The 22,124-nt window shown below is 42.7% G+C and overlaps 1 protein-coding gene across 11 annotated transcripts in view; it reads left to right on the forward strand.

The window, feature by feature from the left end:
- The window catches only part of REPS2 (RALBP1 associated Eps domain containing 2), a 226,399-nt gene that overhangs the window by 43,146 nt on the left and 161,129 nt on the right, over positions 1–22,124 (forward strand). The gene's annotated exons all lie outside the window — the stretch shown is intronic.

A 22,124-nucleotide genomic window follows, 5' to 3' on the forward strand; every position in this document is an offset into this window, starting at 1 on the left:
AAACTTAAAAGCTTTTGCACAGCAAAGGAAACCATAAACAAGATGAAAAGACAACCCTCAGAATGGGAGAAAATATTTGCAAATGAAGCACCTGACAAAGGACTAATCTCCAAAATTTACAAGCAGCTCATGCAGCTCAACATCAAAAAAACAAACAACGCAGTCCAAAAATGGCCAGGAGGCCTAAATAGACATTTCTCCAAAGACGATATACAGAATGCCAACAAACGCATGAAAGGATGCTCGACATCACTAATCATTAGGGAAATGCAAATCAAAACTACAATGAGGTATCACCTCACACCGGTCAGAATGGCCATCATCAAAAATTTGCAAACAATAAATGCTGGAGAGGGTGTGGAGAAAGGAGAACCCTCTTGCACTGTTGGTGGGAATGTAAATTGATACAGCCACTATGGAGAACAGTATGGAGTTCCTTAAAAAACTAAAACTAGAACTACCATACAACCCAGCAATCCCACTACTGGGCATATACCCTGAGAAAACCATAATTCAGAAAGAGTCATGTAGCACAATGTTCGTTGCACGTCTGTTTCCAGTAGCCAGGACATGGAAGCAACCTAAGTGTCCATCAACAGATGAATGGATAAAGAAGATGTGGCACAGATATACAATGGAATATTACTCAACCATAAAAAGAAACGAAATTGAGTTATTCGTAGTGAGGTGGAAGGACCTAGAGTCTGTCATACAGAGTGAAGTAAGTCAGAAAGAGGAAAACAAATACCGTATGCTAACACATATATATGGAATCGTAAAAAAAATAAATGGTTATGAAGAACCTAGGGGCAGGACAGGAATAAAGACGGAGACGTAGAGAATGGACTTGCGGACATGGGGAGTCGCAATGGTAAGCTGGGATGAAGTGAGAGAGTGGCATGGGCATATATTCAGTACCAAATGTACAAGAGATAGCTAGTGGGAAGCAGCCGCATAGCACAGAGAGATCAGCTCAGTGCTTTGTGTCCACCTAGAGGGGTGGGATAGGGAGGGTGGGAGGGAGACTCAAGAGGAAGGAGATATGGGGATATATGTATATGTATAGCTGATTAACTTTGTTATAAAGCAGAAACTAACACACCATTGTAAAGCAATTATACTCCAATAAAGACGTTAAAAAAAAAAAGAGAGAAGCTGCAGAGTGGGAGAAAATATTTGCAAAGCAAATGTCTTAACAAGGACTATCTGCAATATACTAAAAATTCTCAAAACTCAACATTAAAAAAAGCAAACAGTCCAATTAGAAAATGGAAAAAAAAAATAAAAAGAAAATGGCCAAAAGACATGAAGATATATTTCAGTCAAGAGGATCTACAAATGATAAATAAGCACAGGAAAAGATGTTCAACATCATGAGCCATTGGAGAAATTCAAATTAAAGCCAAATGTGATATCACTACATACCTATCAGAGTAGATGTATTAAAAAATAGTGACCTCACTAAATGCTGCAGAGAAATGGGATCACTCATCCCTTGTTGATGGGAATGTACAATGATACAGCCCCTCTGGAAAATAGTTTGACAGTTTCTTAAAAACACTAAATATGTAACTACCATATGGGACCCAGTAATTATACTCCTGGGCATTTATCCCAGAGAAACGAAAATTTATGTTCATACAAAAAGCATGTACACAAATGTTTATAGCAGCTTCATTCCTAATAGCCCATAACTGGAAATGATACAGTTGCCCTTCATTGGGTGAATGGTTAAACAAACTGGTACATCCGTATCATGGAATACTACTCAGCAGTATAAAGGAATGAACTACTGATGTACACAACAACCTGTATGGATCTCCAGAGATATATGCTGAATGAATAAAGCCAGTCCTGAATGGTACATATTATGTGATTCCATTTATAGAACTTATTTTAAATGACAAAATTATAGACGTGGACAATAGATTAGTGGTTCTCAGGGGTTGAGGGGGCAGGGGTGGGAAGGAAATGATTGGCTGTAAAAGGGTAACATGAAGGTCTTTGTGGTGATGGCAATGTTCTCTATCTTAACTGTGTCAAAGTCAGTATCCTGGTTGTGTTCTTTCATTATAGTTTTGTATGATGTTACCATTGTGGGGAACTGGGTAAAGGTTACACAGGGCCTCTGTGTAGAATTTCTTACAACTGCATGTGAATCTATAATTATCTCAAAATAAAAAGTTTAATTTTAAAAATATTTAAGGAAAAAAAGATCTGAAAGGATCAGAGTCAGAAAAATCATAAATACTAAATAATGTAGCACTTTTATATTTGGTGATGTTGTAAGGCCCTGGCCCAATTTTGTTCTGAAATAGAGCCATGGAGGGGTCCATGTGAGTCTCTGTACAAAGGTGTATGATTGACTTGTTTCCTCAAGTGCTGCTAATTTGAGATGCTATTCAGTGTATGCCCTTTGAGTACCTTTTGCCTCTGGTTTTCTGTTTTACACAAACTGGTTTTTTCATTTCAGTTCGAAGGTCATTTCCAATCACCATTAACTTTTATGATCTTGTTCCTGCGGTGGGTGCTCACCTAAGGACCAGAGTGTCTAGACTCTGACTTGTTTTCCTGAGTGATTTTTCTCTTTGCCTATGTGATAGAGATTTCTTGCTGTTCCCTGATCCCTATCCCCTTCTTCTCTTTGGTAGTAGGAACTCCATTTTTGAGCTGGGCGCGCGGCTGCCCAGAGTAGAGGTTGCACTGCTCAGATTTCGTTGTAGCTCAGTGTGGTTGTGTGACCAAGTACAAGCCTTCTGTTTTGATTAAGCTGTACGTTAAACAGAGCTACCATTTTGCTGTAACAAACACTTAGTGAATAGGTAAAATCAAATACTTTATATAAAAGCTGTGTGTTTTGGGTGGAATTGTGTCCCCGTAGAAAGATACGTTGAGGTCCTAACCCCCAGTACCTTGGAATGTGACCTGATTTGGAAGTAGGTCTTTGCAGATGTAATGAAGTTAAGATGAGATCATACTGGAGAAGGGCGGACTCCTAATTCACCCAGGAACAATGCCATGGCACGATGAAGGTTGGAGTGATGTATTTACAAGCCAAGGACCCTCCTGGGGCTGCCAGAGGTTAGAAGAGCGGCATGGAACAGATTTTTCCTCAGAACCGTTGGAAGGAACGAACCCTGCTGACGCCTTGATTTTGGACTTCCAGCCTCCAGAACTGTAAGGCAACAAATTTTTGTTGTTTTAAGCCACCCACTTTGTGGTATTTTGTCACAGCAGCCCTAGGGAAACCAGTCACTGTTGTTTCAAAACTTCTTTTTGGTGTATTTAAGAAAAATGGGTTGGGGACTTCCCTGGCAGTCCAGTGGTTAGGACTTCGTGCTTTCACTGCGGAGGACCTGGGTTCAATCCCTGGTCTGGGAACTAAGGTCCCACGTGCCGTGTGGCACAGCCAAAAAAAAAGATAGCGTTGGGTATGCAGAGGCTTCTTAATCTGAGTCCTGAGATGTTTGGACTGATTATGCCTTCTTTTTTCTGGAAAATCTCACTGTACCAAACACTGACATTCTTCATTGCTCCAAAGCCCTTCCATCTTCCTTACTTTTTTTTTTTTTTGGCCGTGCTGCCCAGCATCTGGCATCTTACCCCCATCAGGGATCGAACTGCATGTCCGCTGCAGTGGGAGCACAGGGTCTTAACCGCTGGACTGCCAGGGAACTCCCATCTTCCTTACATTTTTATTGCTGATTTGATGTGCTTGAATGCCAGCCAAAGTCTAAGGTAAATGGTTGATGCAGGGATTGGGTGGTTTCCATGGAGACTTCTTGCAGGAGCCCTCCCTTTCTCAGTTCAACAGTTGTCAGGGAAACATCTAATTTCAGTTTGTGGGTCTGCCAATTTGAGTGGCTCTTGGAAAAGGATATAGTTAAATCTTTTCAAATAAATTCAGAGCAGAGCTTTTAAAGATTCCCTTCAAGCTATAGTAAGTTTTTCTGTAACTTAGGCATATTAACTAGTCCCTGCCTGAAGTGATCAAAGTACCGATTTGTTCATATGCAGAAAATGTTGATTTTGAGCTTTGCCAGGGAGGAAAGCTGAGGTTCAGAGAAAGAAAGGCCCAGAGCTAGAGATCTGGTCGTCTGATGCCACATGATTCTAGTCCATAATCTTCAGCATGCCCTACAGTAAGAGAGACCCAAGGGGCCTGCCCCGTACAAGACTGTTCACAGGCTGCAGAGTTGGCAGGCTCAGCACTGTGTGTTTATTGCTTCTAGTTAGGTATGGTTGAATCAGTGGCTGGCATTGGTGGTGGTCAAAGGGAATGGTTGTGAGAGCACAGATTCTAGATATAAGCAGTTCTAATAAATCGGAATCCCTATTGTGACAGCTTCCCCATGGGGCTATGTATGAAACTGTCAGGTATGGTAGATTTCAAAATTCCCCCGATACTGTGCAGCTCCTTCCATCAAGAGGTGGAGCCTGTGTCTCCATCCTTAGGGTCTTGGCCGGCCTTATGACTTGGTTTGACCATAGTATACAGTGGAAGAGACCTTGGGTAAGTTCTGAACCTAGCCTGATGAAGCATTTCAGCTTCAGTTCTTGCTCCTTTGGGAACTTTTCCACCATGTGAAAAAGTCCAGGCTCACCAGCTGGAGGATGAGAGGCTGTGTGGAGGAGAATGGAGACGCCCAGTCAGCCCAAGGCTAACTGCGGAAGCATAAGCGAGTCCCACCTGAGTTCAGCAGAGTCTGGCTTAGATCAGTATCATTGCTCAGCTGAGCTCAGCCCACATTGCTGATCCCCAGAATTATGAACTAAATAAATGTTGTTTTAAAGTTTTGGGGTGGTTTGTTTTGCAGCAGTAAATGATTGATACAGCCAGGTTTGGATGCTCTGGACCAATCAAGGCTTCCCTTTGACCTGTCCTCTGTAACACCCAGGATTCTTGGTAACACTATCCCATTAGTAACAGAAATTACCTGTGGGTAATTGAGGCAGAAAGGGAGTTTATTGGCAGGATATTGGGTAGCTCAGTCTTTCTTTCAGAAAACTGGAGAAACATCTTGAAAAATGCACAGCTAAGGGGCAACAGTGCCAGAACAACAGGCACATTACAGCACAGAATTGGTCTGGTGAGGATGCTGGAACTGTAGCTACTGAATATTGGATGCCTCCAGCCATACCACACATTGCCTGCCCTGGACGTCAGGTGTGGGGCTGGGCACCTTGCCACCCCTGGGCACTGGGGTTGCTGCTGTTTCCAGAATACAACGATCTATTCCTGCTGCCTCACATCACTCATTACTGATTCAAACACCTGTGTGTTGTGTCTGGCCAAGCTTAGGTGCTGTGCCCATACCCTGATTGAGAAGAAATCATGAAAGTGGGTATCTGACATTTTTAGCTTATTGAGCTGGAGGCAGGTGGAAAATTTCATAAACATTGGCAAGGGGTTCTGATGCTGGGCAGCAAAAGAAAAGTGGCAGATGTTAATCAGTTTCTGTTCTGTACTCTGGTTAGCTCAGCTGGTTACATCGCAGTTAGGATGGAGTGTGCTTTGTGGTTCATTCCTTGGTTCATTTGAGAGAATATACTGAGTTCTGAGGCTGTACCCTTTACACTTGCTCCTTCTCTCACACATGTGTGTCCATGGCCATTTGGAAGGCCAGGGAATCGTGGGACCTAATGTGTATTATCTGTGGCTGCCAAGGTGCAGATAGTGTGTATCTTTCAGTTGGTGAGCCCGATTCCATTCACTGCCATAGTGTGCTACCTAAGAGGACTGAATGGATGGTATCTTAGTGAACATAAGGGGTTGCCTATTCGCTCAGTGAATTTGGTTCACATGACATCTGTAATAGAAATTGTCGGGCGGCAAGATCTTTCAGTTCAAGTGGTTTCTCATTTTCCAGAATTTCTCTAATAACCTTTCTAAACCCTGAAGTACTTATCTGAAAAACCATTCATGTAGGATTAGTTTAAATGTTAGAAATGAAACATAAAAGAGAAAAGTATACTGCCTGGAGGGTGGGTAGTGGGTATTTGAGGAATGTTCATCCTTTTTCCTCAGACTTCTTAGATACACACACCCCAATCAGATTATGTCTTATTTAGCTCAGGCTGCTGTAACAAAATACCACAAACTGAGTGGCTTATAAACAACAGAAATTTACTTCTCACATTTCTAGAGGCTGGAAGTCTGAGATCAGGGTGCTAACATGGCTGGGTTCTGGTGATGGCCCTCTTCTGGGTTGCAGACTGCCGACTTTTGGCTGTGTCTTCACATGGTGGAGAGCAGAGAGAGGAAGCAAGCTCTCTTGTGACTGTGTAAGGGTACAAATTCCATTCTTGAGGGCTCCCCCTTCATGACCTCATCTCATCCTAATCACCTTTCTTTTTTTGCCGCGCGGCTTGTGGGATCTTAGTTCCCTGACCAGGGACCGAACTTGTGCCGCCTGCAGTTCAAGCGCGGAGTCTTAACCACTGGACCGCCAGGGAAGTCCCCTTAATCACCTTTCAAAGGCTCCATCTCCTAATATCGTCACACTGGCGGGTAGGGTTTTAACATATGAATTTCGGGGGTTCACAGATGTCAGTCCATAACAGATTAGAAACCCTTTGAGGGCAGAGACTCTTCTTTCTGCGTCAAGTATCTCTAAGTTGTCAAATCTCTAGGCATGACTTGTGAAAGTGGAGCGGACTTGGGAAAGAATACCTTGGGAGGAATCAGGACCTAGGTCTCAGCTCATCCATTGTGGTGGGGGCATCTGTTTAGGGGGATGGGTGGATTGTATCAGGTCAGGCAATGCAGTCTGTCTCGGCTGATGAATTAGTGTCTCCATGTGATTGAAGGGAGGAGCTAGCAGATCCACCTGGGTCCTAGGGATGTCCCTGCTGGCAAGCACAGCTCATTGGCAGGAAATCTAAGAGCAGGGAAAGTTTGGGCATCAGGGAAGTGTCAGCAGCTAGCTGGGGGTGAGGTGCAGGACAAGGACAGACAGGTGAGAGCAGGGCCAGGCCTTCAGTGATGGGTGTCTGTCATGCTAGAGAGGAAGAGGATGGACGTGTGTAGCTGGGGCATAGAAAGGGGATTTATTTGGTCATGGAAAGAGGTGGGTTTGGTCAATATAATGTAGCCACTAGGTCACAGTAGGAGCAATAGCAAGATAGGCTTGGGACTGCGTTCCAGCTAGTTGGGCTGAAGCCCCTTAAAGCCATCTGGATTTGCCATGATGAAGCGGGGGACTGAGTGTGCTGGTTGTCACAAGGCCGTGCTGGGTGGAGGAGAGCTGTCTTGAACAGGGAGGGGCCGTCTCCAGCTTTGGTGCCCTGCAGGCCTGCTTTGACGGGGTCAGCCTCCTCAGAGGGGAGGTGAGTGGGGCGTTTGTTATTTTAACAGTTGGATAGGGTCTTCACTAGGAACTCGACAAAGAAACCCAATTAATGAAGTCAGGTTGCCTACCCCACCAGAAACTGCTGTTCCTGGTATAAGTTTAACTCTGCTGGAAGGTTCCAATCTGTCTGGGTTCATACTGGAGACTGAGAACTCCGGTGTGATCTGAGACTGAACTTGCACTTGTTCATTCCCTCTGAAGCATTTCAAGGATCTGTGTATAATAAACGGATGCTCCACTTACGTGAGGTGTCCTGGCGTGCTCTGTTCGTCTCGCTAAGGCACTAGTTTCTTTATTCCTTTTTCTCTCTCTCATGTTTTTTTGGCATTAGTTTCTTTAAAAAAGAAATGTGTGTCTGAGTGTGTGTGCGCGCGCGTGCGTGTGCGCACAAGTATGTATAAAATAAAAGATATAAAATATAGAATGGACCGAAATCAACAAACTTATAAAAATACCATATAACCTCGACCTGTAACTTTATTTATGAAAAGCACTAAAAATGTCAATAAACAAATTGAAAAGCGAACCCTTTGGCTGCTGAGGTAAGTCTGAGTTGCCAGAACCAGTAAAAGCTTTGTATGATCCTGGCAGCATGTGTGTTCACCTGAGATTTTGCTGTCTCCAGCAGTATGAAATACTGTGATGTGCAGAGGCTAGAAACCTGGGCCAGAATCCCCAAACAAAGTTTCTTTTGTAATCTGACCTGTAATTGCATTTTAATTCAGTTCTAGTGTTAAGACTGCTTTTGTGTGTGTGTATGTTTCCTTCATCTCAGCAATTCCTGGCGTTTAAGAGAGTGAGTGCCTGGCGCACAGTCGGCTGTCAGTGAACATTAGTTCTTACTGGGGATTCTGCTGTTCTCCTCCATCACAGTGACTCTCTTCTTGTGGTGGGGGGGTGTTTCCTTTGTACCTCGGCGGTTCACCCCCGGTGCGCTCTTCCCCTCTCCTCCTCCTTGAGCTGTTAGATCCCGGTTTCTCCCTGGGCAGGTGCCAGCCCCGAGGAACTCCTGACCCTGATGAGCGTGCCTGCATGTGTGCAGCTGGTTTGGGCAGCTTCCAGAGCTGTGGCACTGGCTTGCTGAAGAAGGCCTAGATAACAAAAGTCATAATGAGAAATCATTGTCATCAAATCTCTTCACTACCTATAATCCTTCCTCATTCCAAAAGACGGTCTAGGTGCATGATGAAAAAAATCTGTAGAATCACTCTGTCAAACCTATATATGCCAGTCCACTGTGCAAAAACCAAAGAAGCTAGCCTGAGTGTTGAATTTCTTTGAATTCTTGACTTTAAGAGCCGTATTAATATCATATTCGACTCCTTAGCATATTTGTGTCTTTTAATACAAAAATGTTCCTTCTCCCTCCCCTGTCCCCCCCCCCCAAAAAAAAACCGAACCAAACCAAAACAAAACAGAGTACATTCAAAGCCTGGGAAGATATGTTGTATAGTTGGCCCTTGAACAACATGGAGATTAGGGGCGCTGATCCTCCAAAGTCGAAAATCCACATGTAACTTGGAGTCTGCCCTCCATATATGTGGTTCCTCCACATCTGTGGATTCAACCAGCTGCAGGTCGTGTAGTATTTACTATTGAAAAAAAAATCCATGTTATAAGTGGACCTGTGCAGTTCAAACCTGTGTTCAAGGGTCAACTGTGTTTCTCTTTGCCTTTGCTTGCTTGAAGTTTTGTGATTACAAAATGATTTACCTGAGCTCACGTCAGGTTCTTGCTATCCTTTAAAACTTAAAAATTTTGGGGGGGAATAGGTTGATATATTCACCTATAAGTCACAATTCAGAGGTACAAAGCAACATGCATAGGGGTTCTATTAGTGAGTGAAGAGTTAAGTCAAAGTAGGCATATTTAATTCATTCCATAAGCCTTCCTAACGAGAAATCAATGGGATGTGTGCTGTGGGGAATGCAAGGATGGTTTTTTAAAAAAAATCCAGGACTTGCCCTCAAGAGACTTTACAGCCTTGTTTTAGGGGGATGTAGCAGGTATGCTCAGAACCATAATACAAGTAGAAGTGGTAAGTGCCAGAGGGAGAGGTTCAAACCATAGTTTTAGCTTTCACCCATACAATTCCTTTTTTTAGAATTTTTGGATCTAGAGAAAGCTTTGTGTTCTATATAGTCTGACTGCTTCATTCCAGTAGATGACACGGAAGACCGAGGGAGGTCAGGTGCCTTCTGCATGGTCACCCAGCTAGATAGAGCTACCTTTGACAAAGATGACTAGTTTTTATAAAGCGAGCTGCTATTAAAAAATACCTTGAGACAAATGACAATGAAAACACAACCGTACAAAATCTATGGGATGCAGCAAAAGCAGTCCTAAGAGGGAACTTCATAGCGACACAGACCTTCCTCAAAGAAACAAGAAAAATCTCAAATAAACCACCTAACCTACCACCTAAAAGAATTAGAAAAAGAACAACAAACAAAACCTTAAGTCAGAAGGAGGGAAATAATAAAGATCAGAGAGGAAATAAATAAAATAGAGATCAAAAAAACGATAAAGCAAGCTGCTGCCTTGTCCTATGTTGACAACTTAGAGGAAAGAGCACTTAGTGTGTGTGAAATCTGAGCTTGGTGAGGGAGGACTTTTGCAGCTTTCTCCAGCTGAGCACTTTGTTTTGAAATCGCCCTTCAAGCAGGTGACAGGTGAATGGTTTTGGGGTATGTCTATAATAGTTCTTGCTGACATGGGTTTAGGCTTTGTCTCTTTTTTAAAAAATTATTTATTTTAATTTATTTTATTTTTGGCTGCGTTGGGTCTTTGTTGCTGTACGCAGGCTTTGTCTAGTTGCAGCGAGCAGGGGCTAATCTTCGTTGCTGTGTGTGGGCTTCTCATTGCGGTGGCTTCTCTTGTTGCGGAGCATGGGCTTTAGGTGCCCTGTCTCAGTAGTTGCGGCTCGTGGGCTCAAGAGCGCAGGCTGAGTAGTTGTGGCGCACGGGCTTAGTTGCTCCGCGGCATCTGGGATCTTTCTGGACCAGGGCTCAAACCTGTGTCCGCTGCATTGGCAGGTGGATTCTTAACCACTGCACCACCAGGGAAGTCCAGGCTTTGTCTCTTACTCTTTACAACTTTTCTGAATTCATTTTAAAAAATAGATCATACATTCACATGATTCAAAATTCAAAAGGTACAAAATGAAATACAGTAAACTCTTCCCTAGCTCTGTACCCTAGCCAACCTATTCCCTTCCCTGGAAGCAGCTGCAGCCAAGCTTGTTAGCTTCAATTTCCAGAGATAACATATGAATATATAAGTCAATGCATCTAGATTCAACCCCTTTTAAAAAAATGCCGGCCATGCCCTATTGTGTGTCTTGCTTTTTTCTTTTCAGCAGTTTAACCTAATGATCTTTCCATATGAGTGCACAAAGAGCTTCCTCATTCTTTTTTAGTTGGTGGTTTTTGTGGCATACAAGTGAATCCACTCCAGATGGTTAAGCCCAAAAGGTATTAGGATTTTTAGGTAACTCATGGAATCGTTTGGAGGGCTGGAAGAACAGGGGGCATCTAACTTTCCAGAAACAATGGCCAAGCCATGCATAGTTCTAATATTAGGTGGGAGCCACCCGTGCTCCTGCCTGTACTGAGCAGCAGGTAGCAGGGATTTGACTGGACTGCAGTTGCCTCCACCGTCATCCTGAGCCAGGAAGGCAGCTTCCCCTGCAAAAGTAGAAGCTCTGAGCAGAGTCTCTTGTCTTACACTTCTTACTTCTCAAGCAAAGTCTTGTGTGGATATTCCCATCAATGGAGACCTGGTCACATGTTTGCAGTTTAGCTGCAAAGGAGCCTAGGAATTCGATTCTCAGCTTTCAAGCTGGGAGGTGAGATTTGTAATATGAGAAATTTCTCAGTAGAGAAAGGCTTTTAAAGAGATGATGGGCAATCACAGATATGACAGATCTCTACCAGAGCTGCCTAGAATTCTATTGTGTGGATGAACCATGATTGATTAATATTTTAGATGATGGACCTCTGGGTGTTTTCAAATCTGTATCTTAGATGATACATATTGAATGAACTTGTACATATGTCATTTTGCTTGTATAAAGTGGAATGTAAATTCCTAGAGGTAGAATCGCTAGATCCAAAGTTTGATTATAATTCTTTTTTTTAATTGTAATTTTTATGGATGTTGCCAAATGGTCTCTATATTGTTCTGTGCTTCCATTGGCAGTGTATAAGTTCCTAGTTTTTTGCCCAGAGTCTTTTCCCTGTTCAGATTCCATCTGAGCCAGAGTGGCAGGTTGGGTCTTCCCTACTACTGGGGTGAGTTTTGGCCTTGGGCCACAAATGTTGACAAGCCGGATCTGGGGTCATAACCTCTGCCATTCATTCATTCATTCATTCATCTATCAATTAATTATCTTGGCTGGATTCAGTCTGCAATTTAGTATAGGCTCTCTGGTCCTAAATTAAATGGCATCTTGGGGGATCTGAAAGATAATGGAGCTTCCAAAATTGATTTGCAACTTGGGAGTAGCTTACATGTTGGGAGATCTTGGATCATTATGTGTTCACAGATGCATAGGGATGTTTTCAAAGAATGGTTATGAAGATTTATAACACCTTCTCCTTTTAAAACTAAAAAGCAAATAAGTGAAATAAGACAGATGAAGACAAATACTGCATGGTATCACTTATATATGGAATCTGAAAAAAGAAAAAAAAATGTTGAGCTTATAGAAACAGAGAATGGAATGGTGGTTGCCAGGGGTTGTGGGGTGCAGGAAATAGGGAGGGTCACTGGTGAAAGGGTACAAACTTTCAGCTCTAAGATGAATAAGATACGAGGATCTACTGTATAACATGGTGACTGTAGTTTATAATGGTATTGTGTAAGTGAAATTTGTTTAGAGAGTAGAACTTAAGTGTTCTTACACACACAAGAAAGGTAAATATGAGAGGTGATGAATGTGTCAATTAACTTGATGGTAGGAATCCTTTCACAGTCTATACGTACATTAAGTCATCACATTGTATACTTTACATATATGGCAATTTTATTTGTCAATTATACTACCTCAATAAGGCTGAAAAAAGCAAAATATCATTTTTAGCATGTGAATTATTGCATAGATTTGCTCATATCTGAAATATGGCTCCAGTTGGTTGCTGTGGAAGTTTATAGTAATGTAGGAAGCCCTAGTTCAAAAGCTCCTGAAAATTTTAAACAAATGTATATAAATGGGTGGAGAATGGAGGGGGGATACATGTGTGTTCTTTTCTTCTACTGGAACTGTTCACCCTTTAAGTTGGCATTTACTTATGTAGCTGATTAGTTTAGGAAAATACCTTTCTGCCCGGCTTTGAGCGTATCTGCAGGATGTCATGCATTGCTCTGGGAGGCAGTGTCTTATCAGGGCTTGCTAACCCTTTCTGTAAAGGACCCGGTAGTAAATATTAGGCTTTGAGGGCCAAGAGGCAAAATTGAGGATATTGTATAGGTACTTTACATGACAAGAGAGCAAGCAAACTTCCACAAAGTTTTTATTGACAAAATTCAAAATATGATAATTGAGTACAAGTTTTTTTTTTTTTGCGGGGGTGGGGATTAATACAGATCTACTAGTAAGAAGCATGGAATTCTTGTTTTGGGGATAACATTTTATCTCATAGAATTCAAAGTTAGTGTTCCCTATTATCAAATTGACTGCAAATGTTCATCTGTAAAAACCATTCTCAGCACATATGAGACCAGGCAGTGGGCCAGATTTGGCTCGTGAACATCAGTTTTCCAACCCCTGATGTAATGGAAAAACCTTTACATTTGGACCCAGGCACATGTAGGTCTGAGTACTGGCTCAGAACCTGTGACCTTGAACATCTCACTGAACTTTCTGAGTTGTGGCATTTATTTGTGCATAACTGGAGGTAAGGACAGCCACCTCATGGAATAAATATCATCCCCATCTTTGTTACGATTTTTGTGTTAAGATTCCAGTTCTGTAGATGCTGATGTAATTTAGCTAGACTTACTTGGAATTAGTATTGGGCAGAGTCAAAAGCTGATTTGTCAGGGGATAGAATTTTCAAATGGTCTCAATGTACTGTGTGAAAATATATTTTTGCAGTGGAGAGATCTAGCAGTCACCCTCTTAACCAAATGGCCAAGCTTGGCAATTAGTGGTGGGATGTTCTGAAATTATGTACCCCTCACTGTTGTGTACCTCTTACTATATCACAGTACCACCTGTGTGGTGTTCTTGCTAGAAATGTTTGACTTGAATGTTATCCCAAGGAAACAAATCCAAAATGTGGAACATTCTGCAGGACAACTGGCCTGAACTCTTGAAAGGATTCAATGTCAATGAAGAACGGAGGTGGGATTGCTTTAGATTAGGGAAAGACAAAGGAGACATAAGGTAAAAATGTAATGCACGAACATTGATTAAATCCTAGATGGGAGAAGGGAAATTCAGTTCTATAGGCCATTTTTAAGATGATTGAGGACATGAGAGTATGGACCATATGTTGTGTGATAATATTAATGTCGACTCCCTCAGATGTGGTGATGATGGGGGGATAGTGTAGGAGAATAGTCCTGTTTTGGTAGGTGAATAGTAAACTATTTAGAGGTGGGGGAGGGAGGAAAAAGAGGGAGGGAGGAAAAGGGAGTTGGGGGAGGATGAGAGAGAGAGAAAAGAGTAAGTCGTTTCGTTCAGCACGGCTTACTTCCTGTCTTGGCACTGAGTGTGGTGCTTTCAGTGGGGAGGTGCCCAGGATACTTTAATAAGTACTTTAAGGTATTAGTGGGCTTCCGTGTCTGAAATCACACCTGAGCCCTGAATGTCTGTCTTCTCTTCAACGGGATGGGGGTTTGGCTTAGGCATGTGCTGTGGCACCTCATGTTGGGTGATCAGACCTGGGGGTTCATATTTTCTTGGGTGGCTCACCCAGGTCCCTCTGGACTGAAAGTCCCTCTTGATATTTAGAACGTTTACATGAGTGGGAAAGGAAAACCCAGGACAGTGGACCTGACTCTTCAGCTGTTTCCCGAGAGGCTGAGGTACAACTTATATGCATGTACTTTAAATCCTCTTTATTTCTGTTTTTGAGGGGGCCTGTGTGGAGGCTGGCGTCTCCTGGGGGTATGCTAAGCAGAAGGAGGCTGGAGGCAGAAGGCCGTGATGCATCTTTAGCGCACTGAGTGGCTGGAGCACCACTGCGGTGTTCTAGATTGCGAGGCCAAGGGCCAGGGGTAGGGGCCGAGGGCCAGGGCAGAGCATGGTGCAGTCTGCTCCTCATTCTCTGACCCTGCCTGGTCCCTCCTAGCTGAGCAGGGAGGGGACAGAGCAGCTAATACGCTGTTATATTCCTGCAGGAACTCTTCGGGCTCTGTGGTGTGAGATGACTAAAGCCCCATTTAGCGGTCACTTGTAAAAGTAATTACAAGATGAGAGAAAGAAGAGCATTCTGGTACTATGGGCTGTGAAAACTAATTAATTCAACAAACATTTCTTGAGCAACTGAATATGTAGTAAGCATCGTAAAGTATAAGTCCTGGGGGATACAAATGATAAAGATATACTCTTGCCTTGTGCTGGGCACTTGAGGGGTATGGGAAAGAAATGGGGTACAGGGGAGACAATGACCAGAATACTGATTTTGCTCTATTAAAAGGCTAGTGATATGACAGAAAAGCATAGTGAAAAGGACTATGGGAATACAGAATGGAATTGACTGTGGTTTCAAAGATAAGGTTGGTCTTGAGGTGATTTGAAGAAAGAGTCTGGTGGGTAAAGATGGGTAAAGACGTGGGGAGGGGGGACTTTCCTGGTGGTCCATTGGGTAAGACTCCACGCTCCCAATGGAAGGGGCCTGGGTTTGATCCCTGGTCGGGGAACTAGATCCCACATGCATGCCGCAACTAAGAGTCTGCATGCTGCAACTAAGAAGTCTGCGTGCCACAACTCAGAAGTCCACATGCCGCAATGAAGATCCCACGTGCCACACTAAGACCCAGCGCAGCCAGAAGGAAGGAAGAAAGGGAGGGAGGAAAGAAAAGAAAGAAAGGAAAGAAACATTTAAAAACAAACAAACCAAAAAGCAGTGGGGAGACATCCAGCTTCCAGGTGGGAGACATGCCAGGTGCCGAGAGGCCTGCATGGCTGTCCTGTGTTGAGAGACTGGTTGGCATCTGGAGTGGCTGAAGCCTTGGATGCAGGGTGGGGAGGAGACGGGCTTGTTGGAAAGGTAGTTTGGGCCAGATGGGAGGGCCTCAAAACCATGCTCAGGGCTCTGGGTTTTACAAGAAAGGGCACGAGGAGCCCCGGAAGCCTGCTTGAGTTGGGGAGATGGTCTTGTTTTAATAAGATATCATGGACGGAATGTGGAGGATGGTGTGTGAGGTCCCAGGAGTCTGGGGGCCGGACTTGAAGGAGTAGGTTTGTGAGCAGAGACTCTGAACTTGGGCAGCTGTGGTGGAGGGAGAATAGAAAATAGGGGTCTTCCAGCCCCTCATGCCAGGACTTTGAATTTTTAAATCTCTCTGAGGAAGTCTTTAAAAATACTTGAAAGAGGAAGCTTATTCAAACCTTTGAACAGTTTTGAAAATTTATTACATTTCAGCTCGGAAAGAAAGTATTATTTCAGGCAAACTGGAACGGGTGTGGACTGATTACTCAGCACAGCCACTTAATCTTTCAGAATTAGGTAGGAGGGAAGCTATTTTAGTGGCCTTCCATATTCTTCCAGAACTTGGTCCAGGTTCCTCCCAAATGGTCAGTGAATTTTTCTGATGCGTATCCAGCACCCCGACAGTTGAGTGTACATCTGTAGGCTGTGAGGAAGTTGATTGCATCCATTCCTTTTTTTTTTTTCCCCATCTCTTCCCTTCCACCTGAGAAAACAAACATGAGTCCATAGGTTCTTGTTATGTGTTAGAACTTTGCACAATGTGTGTAACCTAAGATGGGTCCAGCTGAGAGGGTTGCAGGTTTGGAGTTTAGACTAAAGAAGAGGAGTGGAGTCTTTTCATTTTTTCTTTATTTTGAGAAAATCTTGGCAACTTGGACTGTTTGAAGGAGCAGTTACATAAAATATCTCCTGCTAGTTGAGTATCTGGGATAAAGCACCACCATTTTTTCTTTAGATTGCATTAAAACATTTCTACCCACAATTTAGAGCTTTTCCATGGAGAATTTAGACTTAGAACATTTTGAACCTCAAAAAAGAAAAAAAAAACTTACAAAATTAACCTGCATTTTGGACTGAGAAGTCTCAAGCTTACGAGATTCCATATGTAAGTTCCAAAGGCCTATAATTTATCATCTTTGCGGCTTGACTATTTCAGAAAGTTCTTGGCATGTCTCATGGAGGTTTGGTGTACAAAGAGCAAGAAGAGTGGCCTATGGGCTTACCTCACTTATGTGTGTATATTCTACGTTGGCTACAAAGCAGTGATTCTACTGGTATATAGGAGCAAAGGACAGATTCCAAGGTAAATGAGGCGGTTTACTAATGCCAGATTTGGGGGTTAGTCTTGAAGTACCATAGTGAATATTTTAGCAGCAATTTCAGTTACCTTTAGTTAAGAGCTTTTCTAGTTCTATGTGATAGTTATGGTAAAGGAAGGTTACCTTGATAATAAATTAACACTGACTGAAATATAGTTGTTAAATTGTTCACATGGCAAGGATTACAATTTCTTCATATTAGGAGTTACTCTGCAAGACAACTATATTGATGATGTTAGTTTTTTCCATGTATAGGCAGTCCTGTATCTGAAGATGTGTAATTTATTTATTCACAGTAAGGAATGTATTATAAAACTCAATTACTTGAGCCTCCATGGTGGTGCAGTGGTTAAGAATCTGCCTGCCAATGCAGGGGACACGGGTTCGAGCCCTGGCCTGGGAAGATCCCACATGCCACGGATCAACTAAGCCCGTGCGCTACAACTACTGAGCCTGCGCTCTAGAGCCCACAAGCCACAACTACTGAAGCCTGCACACCTAGAGCCTGTGCTGTGCAACAAGAGAAGCCATGACAGTGAGAACCCCGCACAGTGCAACGAAGAGTAGCCCCCGCTCGCGGCTACTAGAGAAAGCCCGCACACAACAACGAAGACCCAATGCAGCCAGAAAAAAAAAAAAAGAAAAAACAATTACTTTTTATTTGTGAGGGTTGCTTCATTCACTTGATGGAGAATTTTTTGGACTGTATGCTGTGTGCCTATCCTTGCGCTAGGAGATAAATAGAAGTTACTCATTGCCCTTGGAGAGAAGACATTTTAATGGGAGGCAGAGATAAACAGATAATTATAATATTTGATAAGTGCTGAAATAGACATTAAAAAGCTTGAATATGGAGAATTTCAAAATGTATACAAATATACACAGTAGGAGGATGAGCCCTCACAAACCCGTCACCCAACTTCAGGCATTTTCAACTCTTGGTAATGCTTGTTTCACCCATACTCTCCAGTTACTCCCTTTCCTCCTTTTATCTTGGAGCAAATCCAAGACAATAATGTATCATGTGATAGACATTTATAGACATTTGAATAGTCAGAGAGTACACTGGGAAAAGAGACTATACCTGGTGACTTGAGAAGGAGCTACAGAGCAGTAACATTTGAGTTTAATCTAGTGGGGAGTGAGGATGTTGTAGGTCCAGGTGAATGGGATGGAACCCAACAATTATTGAACACTGCTAAGCATCATATCAGGTTCATTTAGTACATTATTTAATTTTTTCCCTCATAGTCTTATGGGAGAGACAATATCTCTATCAGTATATACGCGGAAACTAGATTTCAGCCTGACCAACCTTGACTTCAAGGCTGTTTAGTTTCCCATCTTCTGCACCGTGTACCCTAGGCACAGAAATGTAAAAGGTCAAGATGTGCTTGGGAAAGCAGGAGAAGCTGAATGCAGCTACAGAATTGTGTGCATGTGTGTGTGTCCAGAGATGAAACTAGAGAAGCTGCTCAGGGCCAGGTTGTGAAGGAACTTTAATGCTGCGCTAAGAAGATAGGATTTTGTCCTGAGGTGGTGGGGATCCGGGCTGAGATGCCTTTAAGCATGAGAACAGTATTGTTAGCTTTTAAAAGGCAGATATGCAGGCACTATGGAGGATAAACTGGAGTTGGAAGATGAGCTGAGGAGAGACTGGTTCGAGAAAATTATTTGTTCAACCACTATTTATTAAGCATAATCAACGTGGCAGGGAAAGGAACTGGTGAGCAAGACATACATCTCCCTATTTCATGGAGCTTAGCCTAGCAGAGAATCAGTTACATGCAAATGGCCTATCGTGATGTGATTTTATAATAAGAAATATATATTTGGTTTTCAACCCAGTTCCTGGCACAGAGCTCCAAAACCCTTGAGATTTCCTGTGATAAGAGCAGTAAAGGTGTCTTGTTATGTTAACGAGGTGACTTTTGGAAAAGTCCCTAGGTAACAAGGTTGGAGGCTGCTTCCAGGGGACCAGATGATTAGAGGGTTGGAACTTTCAGTACTCCCCCCCAAGCCCCACCCAAACTGGAAACCGTACAGATGTCCAGTGGCAGAGGAAAAATAATACTGAGTAACAACAAAAATGAGTGAACCACAGTTTCACTCAACAGCTTGGAAGAATGTCACAAACAAGTTTAGAAACAAGCAAGACTAATCTGTAGTATTAGAAGTTAGGAAACTGACAGGTGGGTAGTGACTGAAAGGAGCTTCGAAGGGGGGCTTCTAGAGGCTTGTAAGTTTTGATTTCTTTCTTTTTTTTAAAAAAATTATTTATTTATTTGGCTGTGCCGGGTCATAGCTGTGGCATGCGGGATCTTCGTTGCGACACGTGGGATCTAGTTCCCTGACCAGGGATTAAATCCAGGCCCGCTGCATTGGGAGCGTGGAGTCTTAACCACTGGACCACCAGGAAAGTCCCTATTTCTTGATCTGGGTGCTCGTTATGTAGTTGTATTCAATTTGTGAAAACGCATCTAACTACGTACTATACACTTATTTGTACGCTTTTCTGTTTGTATATTATGCTTTTCTATAGGAATATACTTCAATAAAAAGCTAAATATATAAATTATTGGAAAAAAGTTTAAGTTTCAAGAGCAACATTTCTTCTAGAAACAAATTCTGATAATAAGTATTGTTGCCTCCTTGCACACCTGAGGAAAACTGACACACTATTATATGAAAGTCACGCTTTAAAAAAGAAACCTGTCCCTGCACAGTAATTTGTGTGAATTCTATTAAAAAATAAAATATGTCACGATGGCCAGGTGAGATATTAGGAAGGATTAAGGCATGGCAAAGGAGAAGATAGCCTTGATTTGGCAGATGGTTCTGTGATAGATGTGGATGTGGTTAGCATCGAAGATAAGTTTCTGATTTGGGATATGGAATTGTTGATGCCAGCAACTGAGGCGAGGGCTGCTGGAAGATCTGCAGGTTCAAGCATATGTGGGGAGGGGCAAATGAGTAGGGCTTATTTAATTTATGTTATGTCTGAGATGGCTTAGGGTATCCACGTAGAGATGTCCAGTAGGGTTTTGGAAAAGTGCATGAAGTATCTGAGTTGTTAGGTTTGGAGAGAGTGGTTTGGTGATCATTAGCATTTGGATGGTCACTGAAGCCTGGGGAAAGAATGAGATTACCAAAGAGCAGTGATTCTCAACCTTGGCTGCACATTAGAATTACCTTGAGAGCTTTACATGAATACCCATGCCTGGGCCACACCACTGACCAATTAAAGCAGAATCTTTGGGGATGGAGGCTAGGTCTCTTTATTTTTCAAAAGCTCCTCAGGTTATCCTAATATGCAGCTAGAATGGGAACAAAATAAACAAGTAGACCAAAAAATTGGACAATGGCATGTTTATTGAATGGACACTATTGTGGGCACTACTACTTTAGCCTTCATGAGGTAAGTACCTGTTTACACTTAAGGGGAGACTGAGGCACAAGAGGTAAGTAACTTGCCTTAGGTTATACAGGTAGCCGGTTGGTGCTAGGGCCAGGATTCACACCTAAGTCATTTACTCCAAGAACTGTTCTCTTTACCATAACACCCTATTGCTTCTCCACTCAAGAATGAATCTGGGAGGGTTGAGACTTTTGGAATGGCAGTGTGAGAAACTCAGCAGATCCTCTTTCCAGTGAAACAGCCTCTTAACTGGTAAAAATTGTAAAGGATAATCATTTAAAGTCTCTGGAAATTGACCTGAAGACATACAGCAAGCGTAGAAACATTTATTCAAGAAAATCTCCGAAATCTTAGTAAGACCAGTGAGCCAGCAGCCTTTGAGCCACGACCTCTTCCTCTCCCCACCCCCACCATTTCCACATGGTGGAGGCTCTGTTTTCAGTGGGTCTAGCCGAGAAGACAGGACTCACTCCCCACAACCCCAGCTCATAGTCTAGGGCTAGGAGAGGTGGACTGTGGGCTACTGGAAGTACCAGAAGTACCAGCAGGAGAAAGAGAGAGAGGGCCAGAAAAATATTTGAAGAAATAATAGCCGAAAACTACCCGAGTTTGATGACAAACACTAGTCTTCACATCCAAGAAGCCCAGCTCTGTCCTGACTCCTGTGGCCGCCAGTCTCACTGTGACTGCAGGCTGGGGATGCCTGCAATACAGTGAAAATACCTGGAATGCGGGTGGGAGAGAATGGAAGTAAGGCCAGTTAAAATGCCACAAAGCTCGCTGTTCTTCCTGAGATTCAGCTGTTTTTCTTGAATAAACACTGCCCGGATTGCTGCAGACTTTTGGTTAATTTCCAGAGTTCTGTCCATTTTAGTTGGTTTCTCATTGCTCTGATGGAGGAGATAATTTTTGGAGAGGCTTATTCTGCCTTTTTTTGTTGACATCCCAGTTGAATTTTAATAGGAATTTTCTTCAGATTACTTAGTGTCTGTTTATAGTTTGTTCTGAAAGTGTTTGTGAGGTTAATTATTGGAGATCTAAAACTCTATCCATAGGACCAACTAAGAATAATAATAAAAAATGCACAGTGTATCTTTATAGCAGAATATTATGCAGTTGTTAAAATAAAATGGTAATTTTAACTGTGCGCTAGAGAAAAATATTCAGGGGATGATGCTAAATGAAAAGCAAGTTGCAAAATAGTATGTGGTATTCTATTTTCATAAAGTTTGAATAAGCAATGAGGAAAACTGGTGTGTGCTATGTATATATGCCGAGAACATTTCTAGAAGAAATGTATAGTGTTTTCCTCTGGGGCACAGGGAGTGGGGGTGCTTCTTACTTCTTCACCCCCACTTACTATTATTTGAACTTTTGAGTATCTCTTACTTTGAAGTAACTTTAAAGAAGTCATTGAAGGGACTTCCCTGGTGGCGCGGTGGTTAAGAATCCGCCTGCCAATGCAGGGGACACGGGTTCGAGCCCTGATCCCACATGCCACGGAGCAACTAAGCCCGTGCACCACAACTACTGAGCCTGCGCTGTAGAGCCTGTGAGCCACAACTACTGAAGCCCACGCATCTAGAGCCCGTGCTCCGCAGCAAGAGAAGCCACCGCGAGGAGAAGACCACGCACCGCAACTAGAGAAAGCCCGAGCAAAGCAACAAAGACCCAACGCAGCCAAAAAAAAAAAAAAAGTCATTGACTATTTAATTTGTTATTTTTAAACTACCAATAGGACATATCATGTTAGTTTAAGGTCTGCAAATGAAAGATTGCAATATCTTGATAATATTTGTGTGTATAGTACTTTTTTTTCTCTGAAGTGTGCACTCAAGATGTAATTTTAATGCTTAGGAAATCATTTTGCTTG

Source organism: Balaenoptera borealis (genome assembly GCF_965194805.1).
Source record: "Balaenoptera borealis genome assembly, chromosome: X".
Classification (NCBI taxonomy): domain Eukaryota; kingdom Metazoa; phylum Chordata; class Mammalia; order Artiodactyla; family Balaenopteridae; genus Balaenoptera; species Balaenoptera borealis.